Source organism: Diceros bicornis, chromosome 2, assembly GCF_020826845.1.
Source record: "Diceros bicornis minor isolate mBicDic1 chromosome 2, mDicBic1.mat.cur, whole genome shotgun sequence".
Lineage (NCBI taxonomy): Eukaryota > Metazoa > Chordata > Mammalia > Perissodactyla > Rhinocerotidae > Diceros > Diceros bicornis.
In genome coordinates, this window is record NC_080741.1 from 27,355,275 (window position 1) to 27,369,815 (window position 14,541).

The following is a 14,541-nucleotide window of genomic DNA, read 5'->3' on the forward strand; positions in this document are numbered from 1 at the left end:
AAGGGTACTATTCATAGCAGAAATACAATTTCCACATCCTGCTCATCGAGACCTTCCCTCACCACTGTATTTAAAACTGTAGTATCCTGATCTCAGCCCTCACTAGCTTTTCCTATTCCCTTGATCTTTTTTATGTTACTTCATAGTACCATCAATATATTATATATTTGGTTATGCATTTATTTCTATATATATGTATTTTTTTCTGAGGAAGATTTGCTCTGAGCTACCATCTCTTGCCAGTCTTCCTCTATTTTGTATGTGAGCCACTGCCACAGCACAGCCACTGATAGACGAGTGGTGCAAGTCCGGGCCGGGAACTGAACCAGGGCTGCAAAAGCAGTGTGCCGAATTTAACCACTAGGCCACCGGGGCTGGCCCATATTTCTATATTTTTTATTGTTGGCTTTCCTTATTAGAGTATAATGACAAGAGGGCAGAGTTTTTTGATGTTTTGTTCACATTGTATTCCCAGGTCTAGAACAGTGCACAGCACATAAGTTTTATTGTTCAGGTCACAGCAGAGAATAAAATTCTGTTCAAATAGTAAGAGTTTTTTTTTTTTTAAGGAAAAAGTACATAAGGAGGTGTGTAAGGAAATCAACAAGGGATTTGAGGCACCCAGAAATTAGCAACCGTGGGAATGGGAAGTCCTTGTAATCCTGAGTCCCCAGGAGGAAGTAGGGAGGCTAAAGAGGTACTGGAGCTCAGTGAGAGCTGAAGTCATGGTGGAGGGGGCAGGGTGCCTGCCAGGAATTGCAGTCCTGGAGGGAAAGAGAGTGGCCCAGTCACACAGCCTGAAGCAATGAGGGGCAGGGGATATGTCCCCTGACTTCTGTCTCTGCCTTTAAATCTCCTAATGATGCTGTCCACTGGCCAAACTCAATGGAAGGTTGAGGCCAATGGATCCCAGCAATTCAGGCCAGGAGTCAGCCTCCCAGGGCACAAAGCCAGGCAGAGAAGGCTGTGAATGGATCTAACGGATGACCGGAGAACAACCAGCTAATACGCACTTAATAAATAGCCATGGAACAAATGTGAGGCAATATCCTGAAAATATAGTTTCAAAGGAAACTCAGACATGGAATCAAAATGACTGTTTATCTCAGAGACCTTAAAAAATGTCAAGGACATAAAATCAAAATAAAACTCAAAGAGGCAATTCTGAGAGGGGTTAATATAAGGAGGTTCTAATGTGAACCAACGAGGAATGGTTATTTGCACAAGTGGACACTTTGGTCAAATTAAAATATTCACACGGACGGGTAGATATACATGTCCCAAAATTTCATGGTTTTGTATAAGTTTTACCTGTAACCCCTTTGTTTAACTAGGTGGCATTCATGAATTGCATCATTAATTCAACTTCCTGCCATGTTGCGGCTCTAGGCTGCTCATCTAGCATGCAGGCAAGGTGTAAGGGCTTCACCATGACAACAGATCAGATAACAGGGCCAATCTGTAAACACCACACGGTTCCTGGGTTCCTGTTTGCCTTGATTGTATATCCCACTTTTGGTGAGCTCTGCTTTATGTCAAGAGATCTAGGATTTGACATCAAGAAGCCAGAATAGCAGACATCATAGCCATCACCCCCTACATATAATGGGGGAGAAACGGTAAAACTCAACTTTTAGATTGAGGTTTGAGGAAGGGGTTCTTTTAAGTAGCAATGCCGCCTGGAACGAGAATTTATTATTTGTGTAAATAGTAAGGAAGACAAGTGAGAGATGAAAACCACAAAGCAGCTTCTGAGCCTTTCTGCTCCAAGGGATCCTGGAAGCTCAAGGAACTTCCCTCAGCAAAACTGCCCTTTATACTGTGTCTGCAGATTTACTTCTGCTTCAGGAAGAAAGCTTGGAGCAAAAACAGCCTGTGGAGAGCCCACAAGTCGGAGAGTTGGGGGTTATGCATGTGTGCATTTCTCTTTCGTCTTAAGTGGTTGGGTTTGGAAAGAAAGAAACAGAAAAAGATGGAAATCAATGAAAGGAGAAATACAGTTGCCCATTTTTATGGTCATATAGATGAAAAGGACATTCTGCTTTTCCCCCCTTTGCTCTCATCAGAGGCCCACGGAATAGGGCATTCAGGAAAAAAGAGACAAAACAGCATGTCGCATGCCATGTCAAGGTGCAGGCCCATCAATTCAGCAGCCTGCAGAGCTCTCCTCCCTGCAAAGGGCCTGCTGCTGAAACAACGTTATTGCTGGATTTGACTCTGGAAGCTCTAAGGGCATTTTTTTCCCTGTAGCAATGAGGTGCTAACCTCACTGCTGGAATTGGAAGATAAGAAAAATGTTTTAATCCGTATGTTAATTATTGAAATTAGAACTGCAAACAAATATTTTGGGAAATTTCAAGTTGCTTCCAAACGTGGCACTTTCCATTTTAAGCCCAAAGTGTAATTGTGTATTCAAAAGCTCAGATCTTCCCTAAGATTCATGCATTATGTATGCTGTACTTGCCTGGGACACGGAGGATGTCACGCTCCGCATCCTGCTGAAATGGGGAAATAATTTCAGACAGAGTTTGACTTGAAAAAGTATCAAAATTTATAAAAGAAAAGAAAAGAAAAAACTTGGAACCCACTTTTTGGGACTCAGAAACTTTACTAATATACAAGCTCTCTTTTGGGTAAAAAAAAATTATAAAATTAAGATGAAATAGCACATTAATAACTACAGAAGTACATTCTTTTATGCAAAAAAAAATATTTCTAAAAGAGGTTGTTATTGACTGAGGTTCAGCACACTTTTTCCGTAAAGGGCCAAATACTAAATATTTTAGGCTATGTGGTGACATGATCCCCATCATAAACATCCAACTCTGTCATTGCAGTGCAAAAACAGCCACGTGTAAACAAATGAGTAGGACAGTGTTCCAATTAAACTGTATTTACAAGGACAAGTGGTCAAACAGATTTGGCCTGTAGGCTATAGTTTGACAAGCCCTGTTATAAAATATACTTTTACAGATTAATTAATATTTTTACTAGGCAAGTTAAATATTTAAAAACCTACAATATTGCCTATTTTCGTAAGTTGAATATTCCCCATATAAATTCCTGGCCTCTTTCATCAGCTGGACAAGGACAGATTTTCCCACATCAACATCAGTTAAGAAGATAGACGTTTACATCACCAACATCAAAGTGCTCCTGGGAACAGATCAAGCATCCTGTCTGTATTAGGTTTAATATTTCCATTGTCAGATTTAATAAAATCTGAATAGTTTTCAAAGCCAGTCCCACAAACATTTTCTCTAACTTCTGCCTCGAAATTATATATTAATTTCAGCCATTGGTACCCAAGTCAGTTCCATTGCAACGGCATTCTGCTGCTCCAGGGAAGGCCAGGCTAAGGGAATTTGAACATCTGTCTGTAGCAACTCCACTCAGAGTCTCTATTCGGAGATTCCTGTCAAACCAAATGAAAAGGGGCAGAACGTAATAACATCCCTTTAGATTCACTGCCTGATTCTCATTTAGTTGTCCTGATTTCTTTTAGTCTCTGGGCACATCTGCCAGTGCTTATTTTTATGGCTGATTTATGGTAAAGGTTTGATTAAGATATCTCCATATCCTGCAATGCTTAAAGTATATAGCATAAAGCAGGAAAGGAGCAGAGTTTAAACTGTCGGTTCAAGGTCACACTAAAATATTTTAGTCCATCCAACCAAGCCAATGAGGTTGGCCGTCACTAGCCTCCTATTTCATCTTTGGTGCATCTGGGAAACTCAGGGAAACAGACTGCTTTCAAAACAAGCTCTATTTTTCGGTCATGCCACAGTACAGGTGTTTCAACTGTTTCAATATAGTCTGTCATCATAAAGCAGAAAATTCAGTGAATTATAATTTTCCTGTGTTCAAAAGTAAGTGAAATTTTTTGTGTAGGGGCATCAGTTGCCGCTCATGAAAATGCATTTTTCTAATTGCCTTCACTCACATCACTTAATGTTCTGTACTCTGATGACATTTCTCACATGACCTTGAAAACAGGTAAACTCTCTCTTGTGTGCAGAGTGGAAATTCAGATAAATGTAATTAATTAAAATGAGTATGGGGAGAATTTGATATAATTGATTTGAAACAGCTTAACACTAAAATCACTGACCAGGCAGCATTGTTTTACAAACTCTGGCTGGGAAAGCCAGATGGCATATGGTGGAAGAATCTTTCCAATAGCCCTAGGTGAATGTGGCTTCAGTAAAACAGGAGAATATAGTGAATACTGTGGTTGTCTCCCCAAGAGCCTTTTCTTCTCTCATTTTATAAAGTGTGTGAATTTGTGGGTAGGATCTGCTTTGTCTAACCCAATCAATGTAATCCCATCCCCTTGCCACAGTGGTTGGTTGAACTAAACTGTTCTATGCCAATCAGCGCATAGCATCCCCGTGGTACTTTGCACACATAATCAGGGTCAGTAAGACAGGAAGAAAAGTCCAAGTAGCTATATGAAAAAGAGGTTACTCACATCTCAGGAAAGCTATGCCATGCCTTGAAAACATCCTTGCACAGTTAAGTCAAACCAACTCTACAGCTAGACCATCTGGTCATATGACCTAAACAATCCCTTTACTGTCTTATACGTATAATTCATATTTTTTAAATTATAAAGTATTTCAAATATACAGTATTTCAAATAATCTTTTTACTGTTTTATAAGTATAATTTGTATTTTTTAATAATAAAGTATTTCAAATATATGGAAAATATATAGTACTTCAAATATACAAATTTGTATACAGAAAGTATACAAAATATACTAAGACATACACCCAAGTACCTCACTTTTATTAGGAAATGTCAACACTTTTGTATATCGATATCAAATCCATTTTTTTTTTTTTTTTTTTTGTGAGGAGATCAGCCCTGTGCTAACATCCGCCAATCCTCCACTTTTTTTGCTGAGGAAGACGGCCCTGGGCCAACATCTGTGCCCATCTTCCTCCACTCCATATGGGACGCCGCCACAGCATGGCTTGTCAAGCAGTGCGTCGGTGCGCGCCCGGGATCCGAACCAGCGAACCCCGGGCCGCCGCAGCGGAGCGCGCGCACTTAACCGCTTGCGCCACCGGGCCGGCCCCGATATCAAATCCATTTTTAAAAATAAAAGTGTTTAAAATGTTGTAGAATGTCTTAAGTCATAATTCTGTGCTCAAGGAATTAAAAAATAGAAATAGCACTACCACGGAGTGCTTACCACGGAAGCATTATTAATGAATTCTGTGTGATAGAGGCAGGATAGTTCTCCTTTTTAGCAAGTTCAGGTTAAAAGCCTAAGAATAATACAGTAAATACAACAGCTTTGATACTAAAAACACGATCAAAGTAACATGAATCAGCATGGAATGTGAAATAATTTGAGATTCTTATACCACACTACGATTATAAGAATTGAAAATGAACACCAGAAACAGAACAAAATATTTTCCCTTATCATTCCTGACCAAAGATATGCCAATACTTTGATAAAGAGGCCACAAGTAACTCCCACCATTGCCACATCACGTGGCACATTTGAATGAGGAGTACTTTTCTCTTCATAGCCTCATTATGCTGTGTGTGTGGGATTCCAGCATAAGGGCTTATGCTAAAGAGAGGCAATTAAACTAGAAGGAGGCAAAAGACCTTGGAGATCATCATCCTGTAGCCCAGATGAAGCTGCCCAGGCAAACAGCTGTGCTTCCTTATAAAGGTCCTTTTCTTGTTTGCATGGGCCCTGTCACATCTGCCACTACAGACCTGAGAATGCCGTGCCAACAGCTCTAATGCCCTAAGACACACCTAACTTCCAGTCAAACTGAACTATTAGCTCAATTACAACTGGTCTCAGTTGTTTCCGGGATTCCCGGAGCCTAATGAAGGTAGACTAATGGCATCCTACATCCCACTCCACTTAGTTTGTCTGAAAAACACACTTTCCCTTCCTTTCCTGACTTCACCTCATTTTGTGTACAAATATGTGAAAATATATGCAAATACTATGCTTGCAAAGGGGTATACATATTTGAAAATACACACATAAATATTCATAGACTCCACTGTCCTCAAAATCCCAGAGGCCAGTAGCATAAAATCATATTGGGAAACCATATTAGAGTTCCTATCTAAGCAAAATAACTTACTGATATTGGATTAGATGTATCATCTGAAAAATAAAACTGTATACTGATAGTTTAATTTCTTTTCCTTCTGTATTTCATCATTTGCCCCATTTATTTCAATTTTGTCAAACTAAATGTTCAAAATTGTTGACATTCTTTTTCAAATAAATGTCAGCATTTGATTATATTTTGTAATATATCTTCTCTTTTCTGGGTCATTGTAGGTAGTCATTACTTGTTGAGTGCATGGATGGATGAATAAATTAATATATGTCAAAATGCTCATATTAAACATTTGTCTTCATTCTTTGAGCAAACTTCTTGGCTATGAGAAATAAAAATAGTAGTCACATTTAACACATATAGAATGGTCATCAAATTGCAGGTTTTAAACTTATGTTTCCCAGGGCAAACCAGTATTTAACCAAATAGCATTCGACTCAAGAGTTGGGGGAATTTAATAGTGGAGATTAGATAAGAAGCTTTGGAGGATCTACTGAATACTGGAAGAGAGTTGTTCAGCAAGGATTTAACACAGAAAAAGACAAGGACTTGCACAGAAAGACAGTCAATACATGTCAGTGTGATTGATGTGGAAAGACTGGAACTTTTAAAGACTGGACTCATGTTGCCAGCAAAGAAAGAAACTAAAAGCTATCATTGTATCTGTGCAGACACAAGAAGTGGCCAGCTAGATCCAGACATCCATAGAATATAAACATAGTGAGTTAACAGTGCTTCTCAAACATTAAAGTGCACGTGACTCACCTGGGGATCTTGTTCAAAATGCAGATGCTGATTCACTATGTCTGGGGGAGAGTCTACATTTGCAAGGAGCTCACAGATGATGCCAATACTGCTGGTTCATGGACCATACATTTTGTAGCAAAGAACAGGGTCCTTACAATGAACAAAGGAGCTAACTTGAGGTAAGATTATGCCTCAGCAATACATATGTTGTGTATATAACTTGCTTATGTGCGTGTGCATGCGCATGCACGCGCGCACACCACACACAGTTCATTTCATAGTTCAGTTTTCAACTAGTCATTTTGTTGCCATTTTGAAAACCTGAGTTTAGCAACCCAGATCTTTTAAAATAAAGGTACATGATGTTTGATCCTTATCATGAGGTCTGATTGGTTGGCCAGGTAAACATCCTTTTCATATAAACCCCATTTATGTAAAAAGAGAATGCACTAGATGAAGAGCCTTAGGAAAGTGACAAATTCTCTGAGCATCAACTACATTGTCTATGATTTGGGCTATTTGCCTTGTCTCTCTGAGTCCTCGTTCCTTTAATTCTAGCTGAGTGCCTGGAAAAATTGCTTAATCCGTATGAGCCTCAGTTTCCCTGTTTTTAAGTAATGAATACAATGTATACTTTTGAAGATCAAACAAGGTAATATATTTAAAGTGCTTAGCACAGTCTTTGGCACATCATAGATCCTCATTAAATGACAGTGTTACAAATACTAGTAAAATAATCCAATACTGTTATCTATATTCTAAACGACTATTCAGGTTTATTATTATTGTTATGACTCTAAAATTAGTGTTTTGGCTGTGAGTGTGCCTGAAGATAACTCTAAAGCTTTCCATTCCATTATTTATTTCCTTCTGTCACCTTATTTAATTCGATTCATCGTATCTTCTTACTTAGAAGCTTAGTATTCAAGCCTAAAAATGTCCTCGTAAAATATTCTTTATTATGCCAACAACTCAGAAATGTAGGTCAAGTAAATACAATTGGTGTGTGAAATGAAGCCTTCAGAGTGAATAGTGCTACTGACCAAACAGTCAAACATCGTTACTGTGATTATAACCGCCTGGAGGAGCCACCCTACCTTCGGAACAATACTTTTCTTCTCTTTTGCAGCGAATACTCTCGGGGTTAGGGGGAAGGCATTTTTTTACTTTCAGAGGAGCCTACCACTTGCCATATTTACTTTCATTTGGTGTAATACAATTGTTTTTCTTCAAGTCATTATTTATAAGATTAGGCTATGATAGCACTACAAGTAATTAGAGCATTTGCTACACATTATAGGCTTCCGGAGTCCTTAAGAAACACCATGAATCTGCTATACAAACTTATAAATAGATGAAATCAATACACAGTGAAACCTCAAAAACTCATTCCGTGCTAGTTTAGAATCTGTAATTTATCGGACATAGGTCTGACTGAATTTGCTTTTGCATTATCTGTGAAAGAAAAAAAAATCTTTGTTAAGCAACTTAACAAGGTCATTTGCCTTTCTTAAAGAGTATATTATTAGTAAGGCATTTTAAATGGGTCCAAGGGGATACAGCATGACAAACACCAACATTGCTTTCAGTTCATTAAAGCTGAATCTGGGGATCTTCTTTGACAATATTGTTAATGAGCATTCTTAAATATTATAAATAAATTTTTAGAAATTATTCAGAATGCCTTTATTGAGAAATTGCTAAGGTATGGTAGCGAGTTGAACACTACTGGGTAAACTGTTAAATTAGAAGGTCTTATAGCTTGAAAAACTCACTTTGTGGAAAAACTTGATCTTTCACTTACACAGATTGAATTTCTTTTCCATTAAAATTACCTTGCTCAAGGGGCCGGCCCTGTGGCTTAGCGGTTAAGTGCGCGTGCTCCGCTGCTGGCGGCCCCTGCTGGCGCCCGGGTTGGGATCCTGGGCATGCACAGCTGCCCTGCTTGTCAGGCCATGCTGAGGCCGCGTCCCATATAAAGTGGAGGAAGACAGGCATAGATGTTAGCCCAGGGCCAGTCTTCCTCAGCAAAAGGAGGAGGATTGGCATGGATGTTAGCTCAGGTCTGATCTTCCTCACACACAAAAAAATTACCTTGCTCAATACCAATGTACCTGAAATTCAAGTACTGCATAATTGATCTAGTCACTTTATTCAAATGTGTACACTTTACTACTTCAATACAACCAAGAGATTTTTAAGGCAAACATCAATATTTCACTTGCAGCTTAGTGCTATAATTTATCCCGTTTGGGTTACCGGATGCTGTGACAGTGCAAAGGACAGTCACAAAATTTACATCGTTGGGCTTCAAATGACTAAACACTAGCTTGGAAAATAATACTAGATTATATCATGATTTAGAATTATAAATATAGTATGCTAGTATACTTCAATATGTATCTGTTAACATTAGTATGTGTACATATAAATATACACATTGATAATTTAAAAAATAGTAGCAAAATATAGAAAATAGTTTTATTTTGATTTTATAAATCTGGAATGAAAAACAAATACTGCCCAGGTTTTATGAGTGCACCACTATGCATTCATGGCAGTGGTTCTCAAACTTGAATTTGCATCAGACTCAACTGGAGGGAGGGCTTGTTAAAAGAGTTTCTGATTCAGTAAGCCTGGGGTGGAACCCAGGAACCTGCATTTCCTACGAGTCCCCCCGCTGCTTCTGCTGCTGCTGCTGGTCCTGGCAACCACACTTTGAGAGCCGCTGCTCTAGAATATCTCATTTTTATTTGGCATACACAGTAGCTAGAGTTCTCTTTCGACTCTCATTTTTTCCCATGATAGCAAAGATTTACAGAATTTGTTACCATGCTTTTATCATCATATTCTTTAGATCAATCATTAGAATTATCCGAGTATTTAAAAAAATATGAATATCTGAGCCCCACAGCTCTAGGCTGAAGGTGAGGCCAGGGATTCTACATCAGTGGTTCTCAAACTTTGCTGCCTGTTAGAATCCACTGGGGAGCTTTTAAAAATCCTGAGGCCCGGGCTGTACACCCTACCAATTAAATCAGAATCTCTGGGGGTGGGACTCAGGCCTCACTAGATCCCCAAGTGATTCCAGCGCAGCCACAGTTGAGAGCAATCTGCATACTTGGGAACCACTGCGTTAGGAGTCTGTATTCCGAAGTGTGCTCTATCGCTCTCTTCCTAGAGGATTACAGTAATCACGAAAATCAGTCTCTCTCTCTCTCTCTGTCAAGACTGCATCTTGATCACGTATTTGCATTTATGCTATTTACATTTAAGTCTCTAGTTTTTAGGTATTTATAAATGTTCTACTGGAAATACATATATTTCAATGTCATTTTTAAATAAGACGTGCTATTTTATTAGCATATTTTAAGGCCTTTCAATCTCTCACTTAATGCCAAGAGGAAATATATTTTAGTAGGAAAAAAACCCAACAGAATTTTCAGTAAGTTTTGAGACCTTAGACCAGGGCTGTCCAATAGAACTTTCCGAGGTGATGGAAATCTTCTTTATCTGTTCTGTTTAATATGGTAGCCACTAGCCACATGTGACTTTTGAACGCTTAAAATGTAGCTAGTGCACCTAAGAAACTGAACTTTAGATTTTTTTAACTTTAATTTAAATTTAAGTAACCACATGTGGTTGGGTGGCCACTATATTGGACAGTACAGTCTTAAACAATACACCTAATCTAACACAACATTGGCCTGCAACAAGTAGAAATAAATATTTTTTAAACTTCTAATAAAACACATATATGTACTATATATATATGATTCTTGAAGGTTTACTATATACTAGGCTCTGTGTTAAGGAATCATGCATTATTTCATGTGATTCTCATGATAAGCAGTTGGTAAAATTTTTCTGTAAAGGTAGAGAGAAAGTATTTTAAGTTTTCAGGCCATGTGATCTCTGATGTAAATTCTCAACTCTTCTGCCATAGTGGAGGCATCCGTAGGCAATCCATATATAAATGGGTATGCTATGTACCAATAAAACTTTATTTATAAAATAGGCAGCAGGAAAGATTTGGCCTGTTGGGCATAATTTGTAGACCACTGTACATGGTAATCCTATAATTTTGTAAATGAGGAAATAATAGCAGAAAGTGAGTGCGTAGCCACTCCAGGCAAGGGTCTTGTTTCTACTATAAACCCTTACTTCAACATTCACTTCCCTATTTCTCATTATCATTTTATTGGAACCATAAGAGGCAACTTCTTGACATGAATTATCTATAATAAGGAACTCCTTCCTCCGCTTTGTTCCTGCTCATCTGTTTAGAGACAAATGTCCTTATCCTGTTATTAGACCCCTATTATAATGTGCTTATAAGTGGGACTTTATGGTGCAATTCTTGGTTCCAATGACTGGACAGAAAGGAGAGTTGTTACATGGCAGTTAAACATTTATGTGAGTGTACACATGTTATTGTTAAATACAGGTGTAAGAAGCTGATCTGCTATATATTTTTATTAATTCACCTAATAGTAATTAAATGCCTATTATAGTCAAGGTACAATGCTGGATACTATTGCAGAATACAAGAGAATACAGCATAATTCTTTCCAGAGAACTTAGAGTCTGAGTAAGGAAATGCAATGTACACGCATCACTATAATACAAGTTGACTTAACAGAGGTAGAGGCTAAGTATTTAGGAGTCCAGAGAAGCTAGAGATCACTTTTCACTGGAATTCAATTCAATTCAATTAATGTTCACCTACTAAATGTCTACTTTGCCTAGAATTTTGCTAGGCTACTGGCAGAATACGAAAGAAGAAAAATACTAGGTTTCTTGTCTCTTTAGTTTAAGATATTAACTAGAAAAAGCATGAATACACTCTTCAAACAACTAAAAGAAATTCCAAGGGGCTAGTTTCAAAAGTATTCTATCAACTGTATAACATAGCTAGTCAAGGAAATCAAAAGCAAGGAAGACCTGGAGCCGGCCCAGTGGCATAGTGGTTAAGTTTGCGTGCTCCGCTTTGGCGGCCTGAGGTTTGCAGGTTCTGATCCCGGGCACACACCTACACACTGCTCATCAAGCCATGCTGTGGTGGCATCCCACATACAAAAAAATAGAGGAAGGTTGGCACAGATGTTAGCTCAGGGACAATCTTCCTTACCCCAAAAAAAAAAAGTAAGGAAGACCTTTGCAAAATGTAATTAGCCTGTGAAGAATCACGTCCTATGGGAGGACCAATGTAGAGGGCTAATAAGTTTGTGTTTACACAAGAAGCAATGTCATAATTTATTATCGTGTGGATATCCTGGTTTTACAATAAAAAAGAATTTTAGGTCAAAGTGATATCACTATCACCCAGCAATCAATAGAGTCAAAGACTTTCAATTCTTGACATCGTATAATTTAAAACAAACTATGTCAAAATGTGTACACTCAACATAGAAATCTTAGAACTCTTGTGGCAGAACTGAATGATGCATGGGGTGAAGACTTTTGTGGTAACTGTGAATAGATGAAGGATGGTTAAATCTTCAGTAAATAAGTATTACTGGGAAAAAAGCTAATTTGGTATATATCTGCTCTAAAGCACATAGGATTCAATACAGTAGAAACAAACCATTAACAGGAATGGGACAGTAATAACAATTAGAATCCCTGGGTACACACCATAATTTTTCACCTACATTTTAAAAAAATGACCTTCAGTTTATTTTTGCTATTTCAGCATATTAAGAATATTCTTAAGAATATTCTTATCCTTGTTTTTCCTCTTTCTCCTCATTTTTCTTCTTCTTACCATTCCTTTAAAATGCATCATGTTGCCATTTTCAGATATTGCTTGGAAACCCTATTAGACATTTTTTTTTTTTTTGCTGTTAATTCTAACTATACTGCCATCAATCCAAAATGTATATTTGAAAGTATCATCATGAGAAAAAACACATTATTTCACATGTGTAAATCAGATGGGAAGTAAAAACTATTTCCCTATCAACTAAATAGGTTAGTAGAAGATAGTATGTTTTTACCTGAATAGAGCATAGTGTTCTCAGTTACAGTAATACCTTCTTGAACTGCGTTCTTATTTCATCGCGGACATGTTATCCATCTGTTACGTGGACACTTGAGGCAAATTGCGCCTTCCTGAATGAGACTCTATTTTCAGAGGTGAAATTTTAGGCTCTCTCATATACTATAGATTGCCTAAAACATGAAACATTAAAATACCACAGCACCAGCTGGCAAGAATTATGGAAAAAGGATTCATTTTATCTCTATTTCAGTTGGAGTTTATGATATTTTTTTAATTTAAAGTGCCTGTTTTCCCTCCTACAAAAGTTGTGTGCTGCATAACAATGCTTTGAGGGACCTAGAAACAACATTACACAAACTCATTAGCACATAGATTAAGCCAACAGAAAGAGATTACTTGATCGTTTCATTGGAAGGCTATCATTCCAGTGCTAATGGGTTGGTATATTTTGACAGGGCAGAGGTGCAATGTCAAATAGTATAACATTTGGATAAGACTGAAATTATCTTCAGAGGGGGAATGCACACATTCTATTACTAGCTTCCCTAACACAGAGTCATCAAGATATGTTTTTTATTATTATACTTGTTGTCATAAACTATAATGCCCATAGAAACTATCACGAACCTTCAAATCAAATATCTCTTCAACATATGACACCCCCACTTCCCATAAAGGTGTCTGTTTTAAAGTGGGAATGTGTATTACAGTCGGAGAGTAACCCTGATACTGTCAGGTCTGAAGGTCAGGAAAATCCACTAAATGGAATAAGCACCATTAAACTATATTCTGAGAGATCAATAATGAATAATTGACAAGCTAAATACAGGCTTACAAAGTATCATATGTTGTAAATGATGCAGTTCACATGCAGTCTTAGTGAAAAAAAATGCATAATACTCTTAGCTTTTAATGCCATATAAGAAGAAATATAAATATTTTATGTATTATAGTCGTTTGTTAATGTCACCTATTTTGAGTACAGATTAGATTCTTATACCATAAGACAGAAAATTAAGCCTGAAGCCAATCTAAGATATTATTTAAATATGTTTCTTGCCAGAACAGTATTAAAAGCAGTTTAGTAAAGTAGTTGTGGATCTCTTAAAAAGAGATTTGCAGCTTAGTGTTAGGGCAAATTTTTCTTTAACTTTGATGAAAGCTGATAAGCTTAAAATTGGTAAAAGAAGGTTTGTAAGTAATGATGATTAAACAAAAAAGATACTGTGCTTTTATATACTGTTGTAGAATTTAAAAAAAATTCTCTCAAATGTACAGAATACACATTCCCAGTTTAAATTTGAACAGTCAATTAAAAAATATCCACTAAATAAACTACAGCTACACATTTGAAGAACATTTCAGTGGTAGTTATCTAAGCATTTTGGGAATCTTTTTCCCCCACAGGAAGTTTATATTCTTCCTGATCATGATCAGTTTTCAAAAAGCATGGCTGGACATTTTGACCTCTTTTCATCACCTATAAATTAAAAGGTCCATGCATGCTAGTCGGGATATACAGAGACTGAGCAATTCCTCTCTGACATGCCTTTTTATTTAGATATTAGCTCTGAAACAAAGGGCAAGCACTAGCACTGGTTTCATCATGGTAACAGTAAGACTGGATTCAAGATATGGATGCCCTTATATCCAGTAAATAAATAAATTTACCATTAAATAAAT